The following is a 27403-nucleotide window of genomic DNA, read 5'->3' as shown; positions in this document are numbered from 1 at the left end:
CATGCCTGGCTCCGCTCCCTAGCCGCTAGCAGCTCCAGCCACTCCCAGGGCTCCGGTGCAGTTGCGCTCTGTGCCCCGCCTGGTACCCAGCAGCCAAAGCCTGCTGCGTCATACACACCTGGCCTAGCTCAGCTGCTGGTTTTATCCATACTGAGCTGCACCCTCTCCCCCATGCCTGCCCTACAGGAATCCAGTCTGTTTGTCAGGGCCCCCTGGGCCAGGCCCAGCTAGCCCATGCGTTAATTCGCCTATGGAAATATTTATTCCTCTTTGAATCCCTCCATTGTTTGAATCGGGTTCCTCACTGTCTCTGCCTGTTTCTCTGCTGTCATTTCTTATTACTCTTCTCTCCTTTATTTTTTCCTTTCTGCCATATTAAAAGCCACCTTTTAGTCCCTCTTGTTATCATGTCTTCCATATAACCTTCAATGCCTAGAAACCTTCCACCTCCCCAAAACTTCCTTTTCCTTAAAGCCCACAATTGGTAATGTCATGTCACTTACCACGCATGACTCACATATGTAGTTCTATCCTTTATTTGCTATTATGTTGCTCAAACAGCCTAGTATAAGTGCCTTCACACATGGGGAAGTGACCTATCTTCCTATGGTTCTGATTGTAGCAAGGAATGACAAAATGGCAACAGCGTTACACTTAGCCTATTTTAGGAGGTAGCATTTTTAATAACTCTCTGGCCAGCTGAAAGCGTGAAAATAATGGATCATTTAGAGAATAGTAGGTATTTCATTGAGAACCATATCAAAGTGCTGCTTGAGTATAGTGCAACCGGGACTTTACCCTGCGTCTTCACTGATGAAAAGGAGGATTGCTAGAAATACAGCCATGCTTTAAGAATGGGAGGAAATGTAGGGAGCAAAATGAAAACAAGAAATAATCTAAAAATCAAGACTTTTACATGAAACCAAGACGATTGATATATAACTATTATATTTTTAAATCATTTTTTCATCCTTTACTTATCCACCTCTTTATACAACTCTGTCTTCCATTCTTAATGGCTAGCTCCAGGGCATAATCTCTTCCAGTATGCTATTTCAACTCTCTCTATTTAGTACCTATTAACTCCAGACCACCAGCAGTGATGGAGTACACCAGTAAGGCCCATAGCTGATGCTAGTAGTAGTCAAGTAAATTATGGTTGTGTCCTGTTCAAAGCGGATAGTCTCACGCATGCATATGTACAATTAGTGATTAGCTGCTTTTTAACAATCTTTATTTTCCTGGAGGGAAGAGGCAAAATGCAAATATGGTCACATCTTAAATAGGCTGCTATAGATTTGTCCATGTACATATACCTTTAATCACTTCATAGATTACCTTGCTCACTATCATGGAGCCTGAAATCATTATTTAATTAAAACATCTTTTCTTTTAATCAAAACCACATGGATTCTGCTTATATGTGGATTTGTTTCCCTTTCCCTGGATATCTATATAATAACAGCCGCATAAAAGAATTTCTTTCATTTTGTATTGATAACTAAAGGGTTAGCAACATGTAAGAGGGAAAAAAGGGAATTGTCTGGGTAGACTTAAACTAGCCAGTTGACATAACAACTACTTGGGTGGTATGAGGTTTCTAAGATGTATATGGTCGTTTACTGCTTTTTCTTGCCAAAACATCTGGAATCCAAAATCCAGTCGTTAGACAGCCACACATGTTAGAAAAACAGCCGGACAGAGAAAACAGAACCAAAAAAAAAAAAGACGGGATAAGGCATCATTATTACTACTAGGAAATTAGACATTTAAGGTTGTACTTCAAAGCAACTATTTTTATTATAGCATGCTCAAGCAGTTTGATTTATTGTGCAGCAGAGCGAGGCTGTAGTAGATTCTTGTGCCTTACAAGGGAAAATAAATTCACAGTACAAAGCTCATACTATGTTTTAAAAGCAGACTGCAGATAAGAATAGAATGTTTTACTTCACTGCTTTCCCTACACACACAGCAGTGGGAGATGCCCTTTCTCAGACAGACCAAGATATCACTTCTGTGTCCTGATATTATAGCATCCTGATATTTAAAAAAAAAAAATCACATTTTTCATACCCAAGGGAAGAAATTTTCTGAAGAGATAATGGTAACAAAAATAGTCCATTAGAAACAGTGACCCTGATCTGGGCCAAGTCACAAATAGCATCTACAGAAACTACCAAACACAGAAATTGCAGTGCAGCCCTAATGTCCTTTCATCAACAATGGGCAAAATAGGAGATGACGGTATGGGATACTTATGCTCCTGTAGTTCCCAAAAACTCATCACTTAACAATCATAACACTTTCAGTTCTAATCTTGAAAATGTTTTGAAAAGTGTTCATAAACATGTTTCTGAATCCTGTTGTACGACTAAAACATTTTTATAAGATTAAAACATGGAGAAAACTGGCATGCAGTTTGTTTGAACAAGTGTGCTTTCTTTTGCTAAGGTAAGTGAAAGTAAGATTAGGAGTCTTAGCAACTGTGGTTGTGGAATTTTGAATGCTGTTTACTGAGAACATGAATAAATTGCTTGCTAAGCCCAGGAACTTTGTGAGATGGAGAAATTGATTCCTAAATTCAATTTCTAATTCTTTCACAGATTCGCTCTGTAACCTTTTAACTTCTGTTAAACCTTCAAAGTACAATCTCAAAATGCAAAAGTTAAAATCTTTAAGTTCATTGTGAACTGATATGTTTAATGGCATGGACACACATAATAACACAGACTAATTTTAAATGCAGTTTAAACCAGAAGCAGATAGACTTACAAGCCTATTAAACTAGTTTAAACTGCCTGGAATGGCTTAGAAGTGTACCTGGAAAATCAAGAACTCTTTTGAACCAGTTCACTGTGACACCAGGCATTCTGTGATAGGGGTCTGGTCAGTCCTCCAGGCATCCCACACCATGGGCGAGTGGTGCCTCCCGAGTCGGGGGTGGGGGGCACCAGATCGCCAATAGTGGAGGGGTCCCCCAGCAGCCAATCGCCAAGCCAGCAGCAAAACTAGGAGTGCCAGGAGTGCACTTCCAGTTTTGCAGCTGACGCTTCCAGGGGGTGCACAGCTGATATCAGGGGATTCACATGCACCTGCATGCACCCCCTATGCATCACCAGTGTCCCACATCTCATTGCTCCTCCTACCTACTGCAACTGGCCACTCTGGTATTCAGCTAGAACTCTACTGCCTCCTTTTTTCCCTCTTTTGTTGACCCTTTTTATTGATAAGCTCCTCTGTGCTGCTTCTTCAACAATAGCTATCTTTTTTACAACCAACTGTGTCCTTACTCCTTACTTGACTGTGGCCTGTCATCATGCCTCCCTCCCTGCCAGCCCCTGGGACGCCCAAAACTTGGGTCCAATCACTAAACCCTCCTCCCCTATCCTCCCCACCCCCAGGTCAGGGGAGCACAATGCAGACATTGGTTAATTGCAGGTTATTGAAGTTTATTGAACTCATGTTTAGGAGAGTCAAGGGAAAGCAGAAAAGTGAAAACCAGCCCCAGCCACAAATTACCCACCCCTTGGGACTCCCAAAACATGGATACAAGCAGCCCCCCCAGCTCACCCACTGTGCAGCATGCTGGGCTGGGTGTGCTCACTTCCACCTCCTGGTGTCAGAGCCACAGTCCTTCACACAATTGTGAACTGGTTCCTATCAGTAACAATTAGGAATGGTTCAGTCATTGTGTGTCCATACCCTAAGTGATCAGCAAAATGTTAACATTCTGTGCTTTATTGCTCTCATTTATTTAAAAAAAAAAAAAAAAGTAAAAGTAAAATACTACTTGGCCTGGTGGAACTACACTTTAATTAACATCTGAAAAAAAGTTGAGATCTTCAGATAAAAGGTGTTAAGTATGTAAGTGCAAAGTATTAGTATACTATGAAAATGTAAGAAAATAAAGAAAATTGTAGACACTGATTCTCAATTGGAACACACAGGCAGTAAATAAAGGAAAACAAAAACCCCTATTGAAAGAAAATTCCCTACTGCACACATTTCTCTCCCTGGAAAGACAATATGACAGATGTTAGTCACATTGCTTATTGCATTACTATAAGGGGCTTAGAGACTAGATTGATAAGCACAACGAAGACTGTTATAGGACAAAACAAATCAGAGCAGTCTGCACTTAAACATAGTTGAGAATTCCCAGGATCAGTTTTTGAGGGATAGGAACTCTTTTCTACTTCCATGCTCTTGGAGCCATCAAAAGGTCACCATCATCTCCTATGGCAAATTTGGGGGAGGAGATTTTCATGGTTTTTGAGGCATAGAAGTTGGGTGGTATGTTTATAGAATCTGACCTCAGTTTCAGAATTCAAAGGCATTCCTCTCAGGCTGTGCATCAGAGAGATATTTCCTTTGAGTCAAAAGTTTTATCCTATAGCAACAGGACCTGCAAAGAATTGTTTTATTATTAGAAGGACAAGGAGCAAAAGTAGGTGATTTATTTAAGTAGCAAGCAGTTAGTTGCAGATAAGAGAGAGCCTTTCTTATCCTCCATATTTTCAGCTAATGAATGAGCATGGGAAATTGGAGCAAGATCAAAGTTGCTTTATGACAAAATTGCTGACATTCTTGAAATAGCTCAGAGTTCCCCCATTTGCACTAAGTATGAATCAAGTTCACTGACATATAAAGAGAACCCACAATGAAACCTTCAATTCTATTGTTACCTTGACTCTCAGCTTCTTGCCCTGTTTGACCTTCACTTAAGCAGTTAAAAATGATCGCTTCTTCATCCATTGTTCACTTCCCTATAAAGATGTCAGAGGTTAAGATGCATAATCACAAAAAGGCAAACATACAAATTGGACTTTAGAATGCAAGTTACAATATTAAGTTTGCTGTGGATTGATATGTTTCAATGAGATTAAAAAAATACCTTGAAGACTTCCAAATTCCACAAGTCCTTTAGATTTCTAACATATGTTGACCATAAAGGAGACCGTTGTAAGGTTTTTCAGTGCTGAAATTGAATGCTGTTACTATTATTTTATATTACAGTGCTCTGTAAGGGTGCACCTGTGTTTGTGCAAGGCGGGTGCACAGAAGAAGGAGACAAGAAGGAGCACCCAGCAGGAGAGCGATGAGGACTCGTAGCTCTGCAGCTAAGGTAAGGGCACGGGGTGCTGCTGCTAGGGACCCTGCCCTGATGGCACCACCCACCCACGGCTCCTCAGAGGTCTCCACTCAGACGGAGCCCTGCCCTCCTGTCTGCAGGGCCAGCCTGGCAGGGACCCTGCCGTCAGGGGAGAGGGGGATCCCCCTCACCTGTCCCTCATGTGTCCACCTTTGGGCTTTGGAGGAGCAGGTGAGGGAACACCAGGAGGCAGTGAGCAGGCTGAGGGGGATCAAGGAAGATGAGGCTGTGATTGACAGGTATTTCCATTCCTTACAGCTCCAGATGCCACGAGTGAAACTCCAAGAGAGGAATCTGCAGCAGAGGAGTGGAAGTCTGTCACCTCTGGACCCAGGCAGCAGGAGCCAGTGTCAGCTTCCTCATTGCTTCTGGGGAACAGGTACAGGGCCCTGGCAGCCTTGGTGGAGGAGACGGTGGAGGAACATTCTCCAGCTGAGGAGGATATAGAGGAGGTGGTCCCTGCAACCCCTGCTGGGCAGGCTAGGGCACCATTGCCCAGGCAGAAGAAGAAATGCCGAGTTATTGTGGCGGGCAACTCAATCCTGAGAGGCATGGAGGGGCCGATCTGCCGACCAGATCCCATGGTGAGAGAGGTCTCCTGCATGCCAGGAGCAAAGATCAGTGATATCACTGAAAAGATTCCTGATCTCATCAAGCCCTCCGACTACTACCCCATGGTCCTTGTCCATATAGGCACTAATGATGTGGCTGGGAGTAGTCCTGACTGCATCATGAAGGACTTCCATGAGCTGGGGGTTGGGCTCAGGAAGTCAGGGGCACAGATAGTATTCTCCTCCATCCTTCCAGTTGACAGCAGCCAGAGGTGCCAGGATGCCTGCATCAGGGTAGTCAACTAGCAGCTCCAGAGATGGTGTCTTCAGGAGGGCTTTGGATTCTACAATCATGACCAGCACTTCCAGGGAGGAGGCTTCCTGGGATGGGACGATCTTCATCTCTCTCCTAGAGGTAAGCATCTGTTCTCCCTCAGGTTGGCTGATCTCCTCTGAAGAGTTTTAAACTACGTTCGACAGGGGACAGGGAACCGGTGGTCGATGAGAACCCTGGGTTGGAAAGCCACAAACAAGGCACCAGACCTAACCAGGCATGCACAAAGGGGAACACAAACCATCAAAGCAAAGGGGCACCAAGAGCACGCATCAGGGAGCTAAACTGTCTTTATGCAAATGCCCGGAGTATGGAGAATAAACAGGAGGAGCTCACACTCTTACTTGCTAGCACACAGTATGATCTAGTCAGCTTAACTGAAACATGGTGTGATTCTGCACATGACTGGGTGGTAGGCATTGAAGGGTACAGGTTGTATAGGCGCGACAGAGTGGGGAAAAAAAGGTGGGGGTGTAGCTCTCTATGTTAAGGAGCAGTACACATCTTCCATCATCAAGGCAAGGGTAGAGGAGGGGAATACCAAGGCATTGTGGGTCAGGATCCAGGGGGGGCAGAGGAAAAGTACTTGGTAGTGGGGGTCTACTATAGACCTCCTCACCAGGATGATGAGATAGATCCCATACAGGCAAGGGAGGCAGTGGTCATGGGGGATCTTAATTACCCGGATATCTGCTGGGAGGAACAAACAGCCAAAACAAGCCACTCATGGAGGTTCTTACACTGTGTGCAGGATGTCCACCTAACCCAGGTGGTGTTCAGTCCCACCTGGGGTCTTAGCAACCGGGGATGATCTTGTGGGGAACCTGCGAGTACACTGTAACCTGGGAGATAGTGACCATCACTTGGTAGAGTTCACTATCCAGTGAAGGGTGGGAAAAATATCCAGTGAGGTTAAAATTTTAGACTTCAGAAGGGCCAACTTTAGTAAACTTAGAAGGCTAGTTAGTGACGTGGCGGAACTCAAAAGCATTGAGCAAATGGGGGTCCAAGAGGGTTGGAGGTTTCTCAAGGGAGTGATCCTTGGGGCACAAAAGGAATTTATCCCCTGGAGTTCCCTGTTCAGCCAAGAGAAGATAAAAAATCCCTCGTGGCTGAACAGGGAACTCCAGGAAAGACTGAGGCCAAAGAAAGAGTTTTATAGGCAGTGGAAGCAGGGAGCAGCCACCAAGGAGGCATACACCTCCCTGGCACACCATTGCAGGGAATCAGTTAGGTAGGTCAAGGCAGGACTGGAGCTTAGAGTGGCTACAACAATTAAGGACAATAAAAAGTCCTTCTACAGATACATAGTGAGCAAAAGGAAAGTGTAGAGTAACATAGGGCCCCTGCAGGACAAATCAGGACAGTTGGTGGTTGATGCAAGGAAAAAGGCAGAGCTCTTCAATGAGTTCTTTGCTTCAGTATTCCTAAGTACTGACCAAGGCAATTCCCCCACCTTGAGCATAAACAGATGTCCAAAAGGCACCAGACCACCAAAGGTTAGTGCTTAGTTAAGGAGCACTTGGAAGGGCTGAATGGGTACAAGTCAGCCGGCCCAGATGACCTCCATCCACGGATGCTGAAGGAATTGACCAGTGTCATAGCTGAGCTGCTGGCACGGCTGTTTGAGCACTCATGGTGCTCCAGACAGATCCCTGAGGCCTGGAAAAGGGCCAATGTGGTGCCCATTTTTAAGAAGGGGAGAAGGGATGAGCTGGGTAATTTTAGGCCACTCAGTCTTACCTCTATCCCTGGGAAAATACTGTAAAAAATCATCAAAGAGCACATTTGTTAAGGCCCAGCAGGGGAAATGATGCTGAAAGGAAACCAGCATGGGTTCATCACAGGTAGATCCTGCCTGACAAACCTTATACCCTTTTATGACCAGGTCACACACTGCCTTGACACAGAAGCTGAGGCTGATGTCATCTACCTGGATTTTAGGAAGGTCTTCAACACAGTTTTGCATTCTATTCTCATAGGGAAGCTAGCAAGCTGTGGAGTGGATGCCTACACAGGCAAGTGGGTGGCCAACTGGCTTAGGGACACACCCAGAGGGTGGTGGTGGACGGGTTATTCTTGGCCTGGAAGGAGGTGGGCAGTGGGGTCCCGCAGGGTTTGGTCCTTGGACTGGTGTTATTTAATATTTTCATCAGCGATTTGGATGAGGGTGTGGGGAGCACCTTCTCCAAGTTCACAGATGATACCAAGTTACGGGGCAAAGTTAACACACTGGAGGGCAGGTAGCAGATACAGGCTGACCTGGACAGGTTGGATCAATGGGCAGAATGAAATAGGATGCAATTCAACAAAGATAAATGTAAGGTACTCCACCTAGGAAGGGGGAATCCCCAGCACACCTATAGGTTGGAAGATAACCTTCTCAGCAGCTCAGCAGCTGAGAGAGATCTTGGAGTCATAGTTGACTCCAAGATGAACATGAGCCAGTAGTGTAATGAGGTCATCAACAAGGTCAATCGCACCTTGTCGTGTATTAGCAGATGCATGACCAACAGATCAAGGGAGGTGATGCTCCCCCTCTATATGGCATTGGTTAGGCTGCAGTTGGAGTGCTGTGTCCAGTTTTGGGCACCGCACTTCAAGAGGGACATGGAGAATCTGGAGAGGGTTCAAAGGAGAGCCACTCACATGATTAGTGGTCTCTGTGAAAGACCCTACGAGGGGAGGTTGAGAGATCTGGATCTCTTCAGCCTTCACAAGAGACATCTGAGGGGAGACCTTTTGGCCACCTATAAGTTTATCAAGGGAGGACAACAGGGAATTGGTGATGCGCTATTTACCAGAGCGCCCCAGGGAGTAACTAGGAATAATGGGTGCAAACTAGCGGAGAGTAGATTTAGGTTGGACATTAGGAAGAAATGTTTTACAGTAAGGGTGGCCAGAATCTGGAATGGACTTCCAAGAGAGATAGTACTATCACCTAACTTGATAGTCACCTGGCTGGGGTCATCTGACCCTGGTCCTCTTTCCTGCCAGGGGCAGGTGGTTGGACACGATGATCCGTTGTGGTCCCTTCCAGCTCTACAATCTATGAATCTATGACAAGAGGTTTCATAAGAACATGCTTTGAACAGACACAAGTCCCACCCAAGGAGCTAACACTACAGTCCTAAAGTCTGATCTGCTAGCTGGGGCTTCATCCAGGTACAGGGGTTCGTGCAAGTGGGTCTAGTTGCAGTACAATCATTTTGACCCACGATGAATGAAGACAGAAAGAGAGGAATACAATGACAAACCATATTTAGATCAAATGTCTCCTATGCCTATTCATTTGTATTTTAAAAATATTTATAAACATTTAAAAAATAACCTAGTGTAGCCTGGGTACACCCAGGGGTGTGCCCTGTCTACCAGTGGAAGGGTTGGGGTAGTCAGGCAAGAGTGCCGCGACAGAAGCCTTCCACCTAGGAGCAGTCCCCTCTCTTCTCTATAGAGCCCAGGCTGAGACAAAGTGCTTAACTATATACAAATGTATTGCTACAATAAATAAATATGAGTAAGAAACATTAAATATTTACAGTAAAATTAGTATGCTACATCATATACAATAACCTGCAATCAACACATTGCATCACTTCAAGGGACTGCAAAAACATAAACCGGGTGATTCACAGCATATGCAATACTTAACCTCTGTGCACAGAATAAGCATTAACACTTTGGAACAGGTAAATCAAGGCATCAACACAATAAACACATATGAGCATCAACTTAAATAAATCCAGGTAAGTTGAGGTAGCAATATCATAGATGTACACAGGCAACAATACAGGTAAGTTCTGATAATAGGCAATAAACACATATAGGCAATGAAGACAGGTAAACCCATATAAACTCCCTTAAGGAGTACTCATAGCTATATTAACCTCTACAGTATGAAACAACAACTATCACAAATTATGGGGGTGCACTCAACACCCCATGGGGTGGGCCCTGGAGCCCCTCCCCTTTGAGGCCCTGGGATGTGGACATGCCCTCTCCCACAATGGAGGAGGGTAGAGGCTGCAGACCCTCTTCTCCCAAGCCTGCCTCCCCTGTGGGACCCACTTCCACAGCAAGTCATGCTCCCACTCTGAAGCAGCCAAGGCTTGTCTCCTGGTGGCCAGTCCCACAAGGGCCTCTCTCTGGCAGTGCCTCCAGCTCCTCTAAATGGCCTGGTACCCCACACTAAGCACCCAAGGCGCTCCCACAAGAGCTGAGCCCTTACTGGCTCCAGTTCCCCAGCCTCATGCCATGGGTCCCTTCCTTTCCTGGACCCTGCTATGGGCACCGGGGCTCTTTTAGTTTAATGTGAAGCCACACTGTGGGGCTCGTTACTCAGCCTAGAGCCGGGCCTAACCTGAGCAGCCTCAAGCTGCTCCCAGGGCCGGCTCTCTGTGCACCAATCCATGTGCCGCTTACCCAGCCACTTGCTGGGTTCACAGGCTCATGCTGCCTTGAGAGGCTTCTAGAGCCTGATCACTGTGTGCCGATCCATGCACTGTCAAGGCTCAGGCAGGGTCCCAAGGATGGTTGTCTCCAGAGATTTTCTCTCTTTGCTGTCCCTCACTGAGTCTCTCTCCCCCCAGCATGCCGAGCATGCCCTCCTTTTATATGCTTCAGGGGCTCCACCCCTAAGTTCTCTGGACCCGGCAGGGTACAGTCTCAAACCAGGTCCAGACTGCTCCTTGCTCCCTCCCTTTGGGGAAAGGGCATGGCCTTGCTTACCCTGGCTTGCTTCTGATTGGTGGATGGGCTCCACCAATCAAAATTGCAGAATCTCAAGCCCAGGACTCATCCGGAGCTCAAAAGGTAAGCCTGCTACAATAGTAAACATTTAAAAACTATAGAGATTTTTAAAGATTTATTCTGTTTTCCAAAAAAATGGTGTGGAAAAGAAATTCATGTCAGGAATTCATAGTGGCCTGGCTTTGGATTCTGATCTAGTCTATCCAAGAGGCTGATACATAGCACAGTTGAAGTAGTGTCTTATATTGCTTCACAGCAACTCATCCCTTACTTGCTCTGGTAAAATAAGAAGTTGTAAATAAATCCCAAAGGAGTCACCAGCTACAAAGATAGTAGATACAAGCAATACAGCCAGTTCTCCTTTAATATTGCAGTAAATCAAGAATAACTCAATAAATTCAATTCAGTGACACCAATGTTGAATTAGTATACATAAGATTAGAGTCTGACTCAAAAACCTGGAAGGAAAAATGATAGCTGCTGGTGAGGAGGGCAACTGGAAATGGTTTGAATTCTGACAGGAATATGGAGAATCTTCACTACCAAAAGTAAGAGAATATTGAAAAATGCATGTAAACCTCTTCCTTTCTGAGACCAAACTGTGTCATGTATCTGCCTCTTGTAGCAAGACCTCCTTTTCCTCAGCTGCCATGAAATCTACTCCTCCTGGCTTGAAGTAGGTTCATAATTTTATAAAGGGGGTTGGGAGAACAATGACCAGTGCTACAGGGGTGGCTGCATCCCTGGCTCCCATCTTCCTCACTCCTCTCCTCCCCACCGGGGTGGGCAGACCTCATCATAGGACCAGCAGCTGGAAACTTTAAGTCCTGAAGGTAAACATTCCCTGCCCTCCTTCCCCTCCATGCTCAGAGGCACATTCCTTCCCCTCTCACCCCCTTCCCCACCTCTACTACCAATATCCTCACTATCTGCATTGGCCTAGAGGCAAGGAAAATCCCTGTCCCACTCCAGCTGGGTTGCACAGGGATTGGGCAGATGCCCAACAGGTTCCTGTTCCCCATTCCTACACCCAGGGGGAGCAGGTATGGAAGAGAAACCCCTTCCCACCTGTTGTCCCTACTACAGGTGTCCAAGGTGGAGCCCAGCCCCTGCACAGCCTGGCTAGCATGGAATAGGAGCTCCCCTCATCGCCAGAAACAGCGATGGCAGTGGCAGGTGGAGTGGGGGAGAGGGGCAGAGAACTGGGGCACATGTCTCTGAGCACAGCAGGGAGGGAGAGGTGAATATTTACATTTTTCAGGCTGCTGCTTCTGCTGCATGGTCAGAGAAGGGGGCACAGTCATGCCATTGCACCCCCCTCTGGATCCATCTCTGCTCCTGTGGCCACAAAATCTGTCCTGACCAAGAGGAAAGGAGAAGTAGCAAAATCACACTTAGCAGATTCAGCACACTCTCCTTTGCTGACGGATCATTGCTCAGGAGATTCATTGCATGCAGCTAAAATGGGTCTTTCTTACTAGATTAATTACTGCACATCTAGTAGCTTGGAAGAATAAATTATAATTACTTCTTTTTCTTTGAAGAGCTTCAGTCTGGCCTCAAAAACAAGCATGAACTAGTAGGAGAGGGTTGTGCTTAAAAACTGGGATGATTGGGAGTGGCTGCAGAGCCTCAGGTTAACAAGAGATGCTTTCCTCAGGATGTGCCTGATGCTTGCCAAGATCCATAAAGGCAGCATACCAGTTTGAGAGTTTTCTTATCCATTTAGATACATTCATCCATTGACAACTGGAAGCACACCATGCTCAGTTACTCAGGTAGTACACTAATTTTGTGTGAGCTGGGAAGGTTACTGATGGCTTTCCATACATGAGTCATGCCAAAGTCTTTCATTGGTCCAATGGATGGAATCCATCTTCCCACAAACACTGAATATGTGTGGGCCCGATGGCCCTAGCCCACTCGGGAAGAGGATAGGGTGACCACCCATCCCTAATTGGGCATGACAGTCCCATCAAGTCCTGGTCCCAGTCCCAGGCTGCATGGCTCCAGAACAGCATTTGTCCCAGATTCCCATTATTGTGTATCCAGGCTTTCTGTTCACCATGGAAAAACATGGGACATGGCAGGTTTCCCCTTGCAGGCTAGCTGCAAGGAGCTGTGGGGAGTGGGGCACAGGAGTTGCCATGTGCATCCACATGGCCAAGAATACAGCCCCAGACAGTGGTGGAGAAGAGCTCTCCCAGCTGCCTGCAGATAAGTTTACGGGGTGGGGGGCAGATTGAGGCCTGTATGGTGAGGGGGGAGTGGAGCTGGAGGTGCTGCCCAGCCAGGGCAGTGCATAGGGCCTGGGGCTAGGGCAGGGAGTGGGACAGAGTCACAGGAAACTGGTCCAGGGCTGGGAGGAGGCAGCTCCCCGTCACGGTGCACACTCCTGGGAAGTGGGTTGTGGGGGGGCATATCCCCCCCCCAGATTTGTGCATGGAGCAGGGATGGATATGGGATGCCTGCTGTGGCCTCTGGGCTCGCCATCCTGCTGTCCTCCCCCTGGGAGCCCACTGCCATGGCAAGGCACCCCCTCCTCGCCCTCCCCCCCAGCAGCAGTAGGGACAGCGGTATGGAATTGTGTACCCCTGGTGCTGTCAGGCAGGTAGGAGGTGCCTCACCATGGTGGAATGGCTGGTGAGGGGCTCCCAAGGTGAGGGCAGCAGGGTGGGGAGGGGCTCCCAGGCCGTGAGGCCTCAGCCTGCCTTCACCCCTGTCCTGCCTTGGGCTCTACTCTGCTCTGCTCTGGCCGTGTTGCTGGGGGGTGGGGAGAAGACGGCTATCATCTTAGACCTCCCTCCTACCCCGGGCAAAAATTAAAGTTGGCACCTATGCATCTTCCTCTTCTTTGTCAGGCTAGGGATTTCATAAGTAGAGGTCTATGTATACAAAAAAAAAGGTACTTCTCCAGTGTAAATGGGTGATTCAGACTGGGGGTGGGTCTTGAAAAAATTGACGATACCAGTATTTTCAGAAACTCTCACCTGTTTTGTCATATTAAAAGAAAGGGCGATATGCCAGTGCAGTTAACATGGACACTCAGCATAGTGTTCCTCCTTTTACCCTTGAAGACCACTGGGATTGGCAAAGCCTTTCGTTGGGCATTTGGATCACAGAAAAGAACAGTGTCACGGCGGTGTCCTCTAGGAGGGCCGTGATCTCCTCGAGGTCCCTCGCCCCGTGTCAAGGCTGGCCCAAGGCACCCTCTTGTTCTCACCCGCCACGTCTTGCTGGTAAATATAAGGTTGTGAGGCTGCCTATGACTCCCTGGGCACGGCTAATCGGGACCTCTGTCCCCACGGTTCTTCCGGACCCCCTGGGGGTCTCCCGATATAACGGGTGCTTCTCAGACACCCTAGCCTTATGGGCTATGCGTGGCTCCTACCATCCCTAATACCATGCCCCAAGCCTCGCAGATGTGAAAGACGTTGTGTCTGCATGCCCGCTTCCCGGGCCCTCCTTCTATAACCTAGCCCACTCTTGGGCCTTCCCTACAATAGGCTAGTCCCCTCTGGGACGTCCTCTCGATCCACCGGTCTTTTAAGCCCACCGCACCACCTCCCTCTCTGGTACGGGCTCACCGTGCTGCTACTCCCTGTCCTCCCGGGGGCAACCGCAGCACCTTGCCCTTCTCTGGGTTTTCCATGGTGCTAGCCTGTTACCGGGCTCCCTCAGTAAGGCCCCCTCTCGGGCTCCCTCAGTAAATCACCCCTCCCTGGGGCTGGGGTCTATGCACCCTGCAAGTGACGCCCTTGCTGGCGTCTGCTGTGCCCGTCCTGGGCTTCCTAATATGGCGCTCCCCCTCTTTGGGGTTCACCGTGCCCACCTTGGGCTTCCCAATAATTCAATATGGCACTCCCCCTCTTTGGGGCTTGCCGTGCCCACACTGGGCTTCCCAATAGTTCAATATGGCGCTCCCCCTCTTTGGGGCTCGCCGTGCCCACCTCGGGCTCCCTGATAAAAAAAAAAATCGCCTCTCTCTCTGGGGCTGGGGTCTACGTACCCCGCACATAACCCGGGGTCTCTATTCCCCATCCGCAACCCACTGGTTGCGCTCCTTGCCACCAGTTGCTCCTGCACTGGCGTGTAAACTGCGCCTTCACTGGCGCTGTAAGAATGATGCGCCCTCCTGGCGCTAGACCACGCCCTCACTTGCGCTGGGGCACCCCACCCCTATGGGGCCCCTATGAGAACACTGCGCCCTCCTCGGGCGCTGGGGCCCCCCACACTCCTGTGGGGCCCTTTATGAGGCCTCCTCCAACCCCTACAGCCTCACCCAAACCTCTGGGTGTAATACAAACATTAACCAAACACAACACAAGCCTCCAGGCTGTAACTCAAACCCAAAGCCCTATGGCCATAACAACATTGCTCCATATGACAATGGTACTTGCTACTAGGCTCCTTTCCACATCCTCACTCCCAGAGCTCCTGCCTCCCAGGCTGCTGGCAGGGAACTGCCAGCCTGGCCTCAGCCCTGGGCTTTATAAGGGCCAGGCCCTGCCCCCTACAAACAGCTGGCTCCACTTAGTTGCTCCGGCAACCCGCAGCTGCGCTTGTTACCCTGGCAACCCGCAGCTGTGCTCAATTGGCTCTGCCAGGGCGCTCTCCCTGGCAGTTTCTCTTCTCTAGTAGCAGGCACTGAGGTGCCCTGCGACAAACGGTTTAACGGTTGCCTAAGGCAGTTGTGGGATTTATCTTGACACAACAAGAGGTAGGTGGTAGGTGTTAAGTGGAGGGCTTGAGGCACCTGGGCATTACCTGCCTCACGTTCTACCTGCCCGCTGTGTGCGGGACAACATCTGGGACAGACAGGGAGGGAGGAGCTTGCCAAGGACTAAATGATAAGTCCCAGAGCCACCCTATCTGAAGTAGCTGTTGAATCTTTTTGAGGAAAAGGCCTTTAGCGTTTGATATGCTAATTGTAGGTTTCTGACTCTGGAGTGCTGCTCTTCCACCTCCTGGTTGCCTTCATGCAGTACCTGTCAGTCAGCTGTGAGGTGGTTTCTGTGTGATAGGCTTGCGGTGTCTGTTGTGCATGCCTGCTGTGCCTTCATGAATTTTAAAAATTGGGTATCTTAAACTCTTAGCACATGGTCTACGTGAATGCTTGGACCTGCAGGTCTAGGCAGGCCTGTTGTCTACATGCAGGGTCTGTTACACATTTAACAAACAACAGATGCTTGGCTGGCATGACAGGAGAAAATAAAACTCCTTTATAAGAAAACATGGGTTTATCACCTATAATATGTATTCATAGCAAAGAGTTGCAAAAGTGCAAAACATAAAAAACTTCTTCCTTTTCCTCCCAGCACAGTTACCTGCATGTAAACATTTTGAGCTGCTAAAACATTTTGAGATGTACAAACAGCAATGTATTGAAAAGGATAACTCCAATTTAGCATCAGAATTTGTAAGGGAAGACTATCTGCCATAGGAAGTAGGCATTTCTGCTTTGGGGTTCCTCTCAAGGGTCAGAACAATAACCTAGCATTTGGGTTTAAGGGTTCAAAGGAACTGAATTCCCATAGGGAGCTTCTGTTCTTCTGCAAATCCTCTAATGGACATAGCCTGGGACTGGTGATCCTTGAAAATGCTGTACATGCTGTGTGTGTGGGGCTGGAGGTAGAATGTGAGCAAAAACTTTAGAGCATGCTATCCAACAGTAAAGTTTGCCTGTTCACGATGCCTATTAGCTACTGTATTTCCATTTGCAGCAGTTGGGCTCCACACATTCCCTGAGAGATCCTTATCTACCTGAGCAAAAACATGACTACACAGTGTCAGCTACACAGCTACACCGTGCTTGGACCATTCCCCCTTCCTACTTTTCCAATCCTTTTCCTCGTTCTCTCTTGTTTTCTTTACCTTTCCTCAGCAACTCCCACCATTCTTGAGCCAAGCTGTCAGGATTTGCAAGGGTGGCCTTGACCTCCCTTTTCATTCTCTTCATCATTGCCCTGGAGTTCACAAGCTGTTAGGTAGTGATTAACGCTGGCATCTCTGACAGTCTGAACATTGCAGGTAACAGTGCTGCAAAGAAAAAGAAATTGAAAAGGATTTTGATGAAGACTTGGGCTCCATAGGCAATCCTACTGGTAAAGGATGTGCCCTAATACATGAAACTAGATAGCAGGCAAAGAAATAACCTATTTCTGAAGGCAAAGGAGAATCCTGCAAGATGCATGTTGCTGTTAATCACCAAGATGGTGCTTCCAGGACTGTGGCATGACTAGAAAGGCATGGCCATCTATTGAGAAACCAGGGAAAAGGCACCTTTTGTCTCAAAACTTTCATTTCATATCCCCTGAAGATACACTTATAGTTCACTTTGTCAATAGTGCTGTTTTGCAATGGGGGTGTGGGAGGTGGTGATATAACATGACCCTGTAATTCATGCTCTTTGGTACATTGCCCGCTTGTGCTATGGATATTGCTACTATACACCTCAGTAAATTTAGGAATTTTATTGATAAGAATTTAGTTTAAAAAAAAAGTTTTAAGTGTTATGGCTCTATGGAAGTCTTCCTAAGATTAATATTGATAGGGGGGGAAAAATCCCTTTTAAGTTTTGTTAGTATAAAAATCCTCAAAAGATTTTAGTAGAAAAATGTACCAAACTTGCTATGATGTTTTGTATTAAAATCCCACATGATCAAAATGCATCATGTACTTTTTAGAATAGTTGTACAAGGCTCAATTTTCAGTACACACATTTTTACATTAAATTATTTTTTTTAATCTGGTGCAGTCAGGAGCTGACTCAGCATCATAGAGGGTAGGGAGCAGGACAGAAGCACAGCATGGGGATAGAGAGGCACCTAGCTAAATGCAGATCATGGTGGACTCATGGTCTTGGGTGTGTGGCAGGAGGATGAAGATGGTTTCATTTAACTAAAGAGGTTCCCTCTTTTTTCTCTGTTTGCTGTCACTGCTCTGTTTTCAGGTAGTCATTTATCCTGTTGGCTCCTCATCCTACTTGTTCCCCTACTACTACTGCTATTACTAACTACAACTCATACTTCTTCTTCTGTCCTTATCATAAATTAAAAGTTGATGATAAGGTATTTAGCAGAATTTAGCAACTTCATTGAAAGCTGACAGGGGCTATGACATGAATGCCTTTGCTACAGACATTATGTTTTTTCCACTGAAGAGACGTAATCAGTGCATTCATTCCCCCAGCACTGGCCAGTATCAACTAGCCAGTTGGGGTTGATAGGGAATTTGGGTAAAATTCATATGGTGCTATGACCACCTGAAAGAATTTGTAAACGCACACTTCAGCCCCATTGTACTAGGCGTGGGACAATCCCAGTTGGGGTTTCTCAGAACTGTTGTAACACAGACCATCAACAAAAGAAGTAAGAATTTAGGGAAGGGAAGAGAAGGAAGTAGGAGGAGGACATTATCTTCCGCTTATTGACATAAAATGCTGCTTACTACTTGGCTGAAATGTTGAGAGTGCTACCATAATGATTTTATAAGTCATTATCCTGAAGCACTGTCATGTCAAAATAGAGAAAGAAAATCTGTTGTCAGAACACTGTCCCTTTAAAAAAAAAAAGGGTGTTATAAGGAAATTCCCAGTCTGTGGAGCTTGAGTGGGATCATCTGCAATTTTTATTTTAGGCTTTGGATGACATTAATTGCTTCAACACAGAATAGTTTTCTTAGCAGCAAATGGAAAAAAAAAACTTGAAAGAGATGTCGACTTGCAGCTTTGGGTTGTTAATATATTATAATAGAAATTTTCTACAGTGAAATATGTAGTTGTGGAATGCAGACAGATCTGTTTGGAAGTGAGTTAGGACAGGAGACACTGCAATTAGGACATGATCCAAAAATGCATTCACGTCAATGGGAGTCCCTTCATTGACTCTGGTGGGATGTGGAGCAAGCTTTTATAATACACTGTATATACGCATACTAAATGCTCAGTAATATAGCTAGGGCCATTCATTTCCTGGTAAGGAGCTATTACTGGTAAATTGGAAATATTAGTCAGAAGATGATTTATGTGGTATGTATAAAAGTGTAAGCATTTTACATGCAGTATAATCATAGTGGTTCTGGTGCCTCACTATGGCTCCAGAGGTAGATTAAGGAATTGTCTGCTCTGCTTCCATGCCACGTTGGAAACCAGTGCCAAGCAACATGCCTGCCCGCTCAGTGCACATCAAATCTGGGAAATGAGGCTGGATAGTCAGCTTAGAATGGCTCTGCATGTGTCCCCAGTGCTACTCTCAGTCTCTCTCCCTCTCAGGCATTCTTATCGGAATGCACACAAGGCCCCTTTAAGGAAGTAACAACTTCATTTCCAGGATATGGTATACAGTGAGTGGGAGTGAGTGGGCAGGCTGTGCTTGTTTGGAATGTCTCAGACATAGCATAGGGGTATCATGGACATGTTCTAAATTATGACATGGAGTTGTGCCAAAGGTTTTCATAGCCATTCGATGAAGGTCTCAGCCTCCACCCCACCTTCCCATCTACCCACCTGTAAATGGGCAACTGATCATTTAAGCTGATGAGTCAGTGGGACAGTTATGATGTTAGCCACATTACTGCCTTGTGTGGAGTTGGCCATGGAAACCCTAATGATCTGGTAGGTTTGCCCTTTGGAAACCATTGTGACTTTTCTACCACAAATTTCACATAAGTGCATTTTTCATATAACTGAAGTATGGTCATTTGAAATGCTGCTCATTTTTTCACAACTGTTATATTAAGATATAACTATTTTATTCCAGATTCAGGCCTTCAATGCAGTAGGACTGCTGCAGTCCTGATACCTCATGGTCTTTTGTCCCATACCAGGATTTAGCCTGGTATAGATCATGACTGCCCTACTACTGCTAAGTGGGACAGCAAACTACCATGTTTTGTGAGTAGTACTGTGCACAATGACTGTTTTTCAGATTCTCCCTGTTATATTTATTTTAATGGATTGATCAACCACTGCTGAGGTTTGCAACAAATTATCATCCTGTATTAAAAGAAATACAATACTGCCTTACAGTATATTTAAAAATAAGGTTTGTATTGCTTACAAATTTTCAGGTTAAAATATAATGAACATTTAATTCAGGGCCTGATCCAAAATCCATTATGGGCAGTGGAAAGACTTTAATTGTTCTTACTTCAGTGAGCTTTGAACTAGTACCTATCTGGAGAGAGGAATTTTTGCCCTGATAGGTCACTCAGCTGACAACTGTTTTTCACAACTGCTGGCTGGGGATCTTTTTTAATCTATGGGGATCTTTTTTAATTTCCCTTTCCAAATGTTACTCATTTGGCAAGGGCTCTTCATGTGCACTGGTAAATTGGATGGTTAGAAGAACTACTCTGGATGTCCAGCTCCTCCTTATTGACTCATGCTTCTGTCCTATAATCTGCTTTGCACAGGTAGATCTCTACTTGGACAAAGCTGTCGTGAAGATAGCCAGGAGTTCACCTGCATAGAACAGGTGGCAAAATCCAAGTGCAAGGCTCCAGGTTTCTGCAGGTCCAGTTAAAGTACCAGGGCATGACCTTACACATATCAGTTGTCCTATTGAGCTTAATGACATGCAAACTCTCATGCAAAATCTTGTGTAGGACTGGGGTATAAGTCCTTGATCTTGCATATTGCTCTATGTGGGCAGAGCTCTGATGGCTTCAGGGTGCAGGCAGAAGAGCAGCTTCCTCCTGTAACTCAGGAAACATTCTGAGTTGCAACAATCCCCCAGACCAAACAGAAGTTCACTTTGAATTGGGGGGAGGTAGGGGTTCCTAGCCATCTTTGGAGGGTGGGGTAGGTGGATGGGAGCCCCCTGCCGTGTGCACGCACACACGCACACACACACACACATTCTCCGGCACCGGCTGAAAAAACCCTAGACCAAACTCCCTCTGCTCCCTTTCTCCCCTCCCATTCTGAAAATAGCTTTAGGTTAAGAGGGAGGCAGACACAAGTTACTGAAGACACTATGTTTTGAAACGTCTACATCTGAACACTCATGCAATGAGGGTTCAGATTTTAACAGGATTGGGCCCTTTTTAAGTGCTTTGGAGCTGTGCACTTCTGTTTGGTCACAGCTGCAGAGAGCTTTCAGGGGCCAGATCAGGCAAAAATTGTCACTTCTGTCCACACCCTCAGTGTAAACAATAAGGCTCTTCCTATATGGCAAAGGCTATAGAATGTGGGGCCTTAGATTATGGGCTGTTGTGTTTACAGAGAGCTTAGCACAATGGGTCTGGGATCCTGACTAAGACTTTCAGAAATAATATCATATAAATCATTGTTCATTATCATTATTATAGCGAAGTGCAAAGCAGGCAATTAGTGCCTACAAGGAAGTTTATTTAAATCTGAATGGCAGGGACTGATTGCTGAACACTCAGTGCTACTGTTTATTTCCAAATGCAAAATTCCACATCTAGAAACAACAAATGGAGGTGACACAGGATGGCAGTGGCTATATCCTGGAAAAACTCGGAAAAAGATTCAATAGTGTGGGTGGTGTGGTGTGGGGTAGGGAGAGGGGTAATCAGCTGAACATTTGCTCCTGCTGTGATGCCGTGACTGACAGCAATTGCAGTTGTTAGATGTACAAGCAAGGTAATATTGAATATGAGTAGGGCTGTGATTTTTACCTCTGAATAAGGCATTAAGGAGAATCACTGGAATACTGTGACAAATTGGAAATGGTCCAGAAAAGAATCATCTGAAGTCTGGCCAGCCTGCTTTGTAATGAAAAATTTAGGAAACTGTTTAGCTTGTCAATGAGAAGGTTAAGCTGTGACTTGATCACCGTATACAAGTAGCTACCTGGAGAAACAATTTTCTGATAGGCGAGGACTCTTTAATCTAGCAGACAAAGACATAACAAGATATGCCTGGAAACTGAAGCTAGATAAATTCAGAGAGGTAAACAGGATACCTATGAGGGCAGTTAGCTGCTGCTGGGACAATTTATCAAGGGATGGGGGTATTCTCCATTATTTGTGGTCTTCAAATCAAGAGAGAATGGCTTTCTAAATAGTATGCACCAGCTTGTTTTCTAGATCAGGGGTTGATGCAGGAATTAATGGTAAAAAACACTGGCCCTTGTTAAACAGATGGTCAGGCTAAATAATGGTCCTTTCTGGCCTTACAGTCTATGAAACAGGAACTTAATAAAGAGAGTGTACCTTTCTCCCCTCTCAGAACATCTGCCAATATGCTACAGTACAATGTGTTCCAGTGCATCAAGTGAATTCTCTTTTGCTTCTCGACACAGCTCCAGTAATGACCTAGTAAAACAACACATAATCCCTCACCAGCCAAGACACTGACATTTATTATTAGCTCACTTAGTAGAACTTGCAGGATATTTTTCCTGCAGCTTTTTCCCAGTTTGCCCAATTATTAAACATAGTTTCTGGCAGCTTTAATGGCATTTCTCACAATTGTCTTTTCACCTGAGGCAAAATCTTATAGCCCTCTTCTTCTCTTGTGTGAGAGCTTAAAATGTTGAAGGATGTGGTATAAATTATATTTATATACCTGCCTAGAAAAAAAATTGGAAATGAATAATTTCTTTAATTTAGGATTAGAGTGACTGATTAAGATAAAATCTAAGAATTGATCCAAACCTGTTTTTAATGGCCAAAGTAAACCTTTCAAAATGTTTATCAAGTGTTGAATAGTTTTGCTGTTTTCCCCTCCCTACCACATCCCTTTTTTGTTTACATTTTCTTGCACATCTGCATTTCTGCCTTTCTTTTGATTACATCTGAATCTGCTAAAAAATACAAGAGTGTTGTTATGGTCAAAAGCAGCTTTTGTGCAATTTCAGTCATTTATAAATGGTATATGCTCCCCATTGTCAGATCACCTTGTATCACCAAGGAGTTTTTCTTCACAGGTGCTCTGTGGTATGGAAGCCTCTGTTAGTTCCCAGTCTTCCACAGGAACTTAAGGTTGCACCTTGCCCCTGGCAATTCTGAATAGCAGTGCTGTAGAGACACCCCACCCACCCACTCCCATGTGTGCACCAAACCTGGAAAATGAGGTGGGGGAGCTATTCTGAAAACAACCCCCCCCCCCCCCCCACACACACACACACTTGAGATCTCTCTAGTGAACTTGCGAACAGCGGCAGGGGATGCTTCTGGAGCTACTCTCCTATGTCTTTTCCAGTTTTGGCATGTACAAGCAAGACTTGGGGAGCAGCTTGCACACCAAAGCAATGCTCCTTAGGAAGTGTTCCTAAGTGATTTGGCCACAGGAAATCTATGTGTGGAGTAGGGAACTGAGTCCAGTTCAGTGTCCTAGGCATTGGTTCATCCTTCTTTCTGCCCTTCTACTGCAGCCCACAAAGGCATAACAAGCAGTTTCTGCACCCTGGCTAAATGTTGACTGGGCCACCAGCAGTAGTAGTGGCTGTGGTAACCATTCTTGCACACCCTTTCCCCACCCTCCCAAATCAGTGCCTGGGGCTGTTTCTCTACTTGTCCATGCCAACGTACCCCACTGGTAATATGGTAAAGAAAACAATGCAGTGATTGTGTCCCTCAAAAAAAAAAAATACCCTGGAAAAGGAGAAGGAGAAAAGCAATGACTGCACTAGTTTTCTCCTGACAGCACTAGGGGAACTAAATATGTCTGTTTGAAATAACGTTTTGATAGTTGTGTGTATTCAGCTGTGAATCACCTGTCTGTATAGGAATGTCTGCAGAATGCAGGATTTTTGTCTGGCTCATTGGAAGGTAACAAAATATGTGCTTTGTTCTCCCAAGAAACAACTTTTTGCCCTTTTATCTCCTTTATCTTTTATCTCCAGTAGCAGTCATTAAGTAGATCAGGGCAATATTTGAAGTGTTATGGTTTAAATCCAAAGAATAATTCTGTTAAAACAGAAAAGGAGAATCTGAAAACACATAGCAAGCCAACCCGCCAGAAGGGCATACCTTACACTGGACATTAGAGTGCCATGTAATAGTGTTAGTATCACACGGATTGAATGTCACCCTGGAATGGCTGTAAAACATCATCTCGTAAAACTGTTTTTTTTCCCCATTTCTACAGCATGTTGGAGATCTTAAAACTCAAATAGCCATTGATTTGTGTTGTCAGAAGAACTGGATATCTTACTTGAGGTGGTCTGGTCTTGAATTTCAGAATTGCTGAGCACTTACAGCTCCAGTTGACTTTACTGGAATATAACAACTTAGGACTTCTGACAATGAGGGGCATGGTGTAGGCAACTATCCTTCCTTAGGAAGTTTGGCAAGTATGTACTAGAACTGGTTGCTATGTTAAATAGAGACTCATGCTATACAATACTAAACAATTAGAATTGAGACACTGAATGAAGCAAAGCTCTGTCAGACTCCTAGATTCTGAACGACCACACAACAACCCATGGTACAAGGAGTTATAGGAACTAAGCAAATCTCCTGAGTATTGGAACAGTTAAAAACTCCATCAGAGTTCAACCTCTATGATCAAAAAGTAGCTTTACTAGACAGTAGCTGCTTTTGAAGAATTTAGGGCAGAATTCTGTTTCACTTAGGGTACATGCAGACATTTAGGGAGGTTAGGATAAGGTTAGATAGCATTAAAAATGACCACCCAATTTAATATAGATCGCCCAGGTGCAGATCTTACACTTAGATCCCTCATTAAGTGCATCTAAGTGTGAACTATACAGATGTTCAGGAAGTTTAGATCAGTCTCAAATGGCCAACCTGATCTAAGTTAACGGTACCTCAGAGGAAGTTTAACTTAGATCGGGTCCTCTGAGACCAATCTAACTGAACTTTTCTACAGTTCTTAGCACAGCCCCAGCGCTGGGAAAGCCCAGCTGCTGGATCCAGCTAGAGATGTAAAATTTCTGGAAATTTTGAAGCCATGGAAAAAACCCAGATTTTTCCTTTTTTTCAGAAAAAGCAGAAATTTTGGGAAAAACTGAAATATATGCAATACTTATTTTCTTAGCACCCTTTACAGATCTAAATTCACTTTGCTACTTTAAGAACATAAAATCTATTATGTATAACTTGGTTTGCTCATAAAAGGATTATGTTTGGTAAATTTATTAAATTTAAAAATATAGTTTATTCAGAGCATAAATACAAATTTACTAATTGAATTTACTTTAAAATGTTTTTAATTTTTGTTACAAATGGAGCTACAAGCTGCTTAACTCTAAGGAACCCAGCATCTCTTAGTTTTTGCCATTTTATGAAAAGCAGGCAAAAAATAAAGTTGAAAATAGAAGAAACCATTAACATTATAGTAAAACAAAGAAAGTTGTTTTGTATTCTGGACTTAGTCTCCTCCACAGTGGCAAGCAGATACAGAAAGCACTCATTTTTAGAAAAAGAGCTGAGAAAAAAAGGGAAAAAAAAACCAAGACTCATTGAATACAAATTTTGCTACATGAAACTTTGTCTAATCAGTCTTATTTTCATCAACCCATCCACCACCACTCTCTGGGTGTGAGCTCTAAGCCAATTGGCCATCCACCTGACTGTGTAATCATCTACATCACAGCCTGTCAGTTTATTTGTGAAAACACAATGATACCGTATCAAAGGCCTTCTTAAAGTCTAGGTAGATGACATCTACCTTGACTCCTGTGTCTAAGCGTTTTGTGACCTGGTCATAAAAAGAAACATGGTCAGTCAAGCAGGACCTACCAGCAATGAATCCGTGCCGATTTCCTTTCCACATTATTTCCCCTGCTGGGTTCCCACAAATGGGATCCTTAATGATTTTTTCCAGAGTTTTCCCAAGGATAGAGGTGAAACTAACTGGCCTATCGTTTCCTGGTTCATCCTTCCTCCCCTTCTTGAAAATGACCTCCTGAGGTCCCTTCCAAGCCTAACATCTATGAGTCTATGAACTTTGCTGCCCTGCAGGCCTCACCTCACTGCTAAGGTTGAGTGATTTGTCACAAAACATCAGATTAGTAGGAATTCAATTATGAATTACATAGGTAATGAAAATATACTAATGCAGCTAAAATATAGTTTAACATACTGAATTCAGAGAAATTTAAACTCTTACCTTTCAATAATGAAGCATACTTTGTTTCAGCTCCTTTGTGCTGCTTCTGTACTTCTGTACACAGGGCCAGGAGGAGGCAGGTTCCTTCCAACTCCAAAACCTTTAGACCTGCTCTGTCTCCTCTCCTGAGGCCTTTGAGCAAGCAGGGCAATAAGCTCCTTGTTTCTAATCTCTACAGGAATGAATGGATGCTGCTGCCAGTGTCCTTTCCCAGTCCTTTAAGTCCTAGTTAGGAGGACAGGAGCAGATCCACCAACCTCTAGATCAAAAGTCAACAATAGAGGAAGTCCACAAGCAAAGAATCCTGAATCCTTCTTCCTTCTCTTGTGAATATGTCAGTGTCCCCTGGAGACAGAAATACATCTTGCTCTTGCATTTGAGAGTTGTACTGTACTGCTTGTCCTTGGTGAACAGGAAATGTAATGATCTAACACTGTAGATAGCCTTACATAAGTCTTCCTATTACATAGTTATTAGAATACATTTTGGGGGAGTAGAGGGTAGCAATATATGAACACCTTGTCTTAAACATTTTACTCATCATTCTAAAAGAAAATATTTCATAAGAGGTTTTTTTAATTTTTCCAAAATTTTTCAATTTTTCCAATTTTTTGGAACAAAACAAAAAAAAGTTCTTGGAAAAAATGGGGGGAAATGCTTTTTTTTCCCCCCAAATTTTTCTGGTTTTTCCTCAGGCCTTCGTATGTCTAGTCCCAGCCCCAGGGCTGCAGTTTTCCTACCCATTCCCCTGGCACCAAGCTATTTTTAACTCCCTGGCTCCTTGCCCTAGCCCCAGATGGACAATGCCCTTCCACTGCCTGCACCGCAGGCAACCTGCACCCCTGAGCCTGCCAAACACCTCATCCTGCAAGCCTCTCCTGGTGCCTGTTTTACTGATGGTGCTGGGAGCCAAGGAAGTAAATTGAAGTACTTTGGATTGTTTGCCTAGGAACCTTATTGCTCTCTAAGCTCTGCTGCGATCCAAACTGATCCCAAGATGAATAAATAGTGCAGGAGCTGGATAGGTTCAGTGTTCTGGCAATCATGGGATGAGTAGAGGAACTGACGTAGTGGGTTTTTTTACTAGCCATTAAAGTAAAAAACAAAAAAGAAAAAAAGAAAAAGACTGGACACTTTACTCCTGTAAGTAAATCCTAAGAGGGTGAAAAAAAATTTGTGTTACTCTCGTAACAGTGGGAAAATGAAAAAAGGTGCCCAGAGAAGTTGTGGAATTGCCTTCATTGGAGGTTTTGATGAAGAGACTAGACAATCATTTGACAGGGATGATTGAAGAACAGGGCATCCTATATTTGTTCAGTCCTTTCCAACCCTATGATTCTAAGGATCCAAAAATAAATAGATATATATGTAACTTTTTCTACTACCTACAGGGAAGAATGCTGATGTATATTGAGAAACACTAAATATTTTTGTAGGCTTGATGAATTCTGTCATGTGCCTTTAGAAACACAGAGCACATGTTTGTGCACATTCAGCACCCCTTTGAGAGAGAGAATTTCCTCAGCCTGCCATGTGAGTTTGTTTAGCACCTGAAATGTTTCACTGAAAAC

General features: G+C 44.9%; 2 long non-coding RNA genes across 7 annotated transcripts in view; one reads left to right on the top strand and one right to left on the bottom strand.

The window, feature by feature from the left end:
- The window catches only part of LOC109281973 (uncharacterized), a 222809-nt gene that overhangs the window by 165621 nt on the left and 29785 nt on the right, over window positions 1-27403 (top strand). For all 6 annotated transcript variants that reach the window (XR_002088819.2, XR_009461111.1, XR_009461110.1 and 3 more), the window contains 3 exons: window positions 5017-5125; window positions 5411-5531; window positions 5960-6118. This is a non-coding gene — a long non-coding RNA (uncharacterized LOC109281973). The remainder of the gene's footprint in view (window positions 1-5016; window positions 5126-5410; window positions 5532-5959; window positions 6119-27403) is intronic.
- Window positions 3388-26227, bottom strand: LOC109281974 (uncharacterized). The gene is made up of 4 exons (XR_002088824.2): window positions 25833-26227; window positions 16661-16825; window positions 4686-4766; window positions 3388-3657 (listed from the first exon to the last, which is right to left on the bottom strand). It is a non-coding gene; the product is annotated as an uncharacterized LOC109281974 (long non-coding RNA).

This window comes from Alligator mississippiensis, chromosome 3 (assembly GCF_030867095.1).
Source record: "Alligator mississippiensis isolate rAllMis1 chromosome 3, rAllMis1, whole genome shotgun sequence".
Lineage (NCBI taxonomy): Eukaryota > Metazoa > Chordata > Crocodylia > Alligatoridae > Alligator > Alligator mississippiensis.
This window is presented reverse-complemented; position numbering and strand designations above follow the sequence as displayed.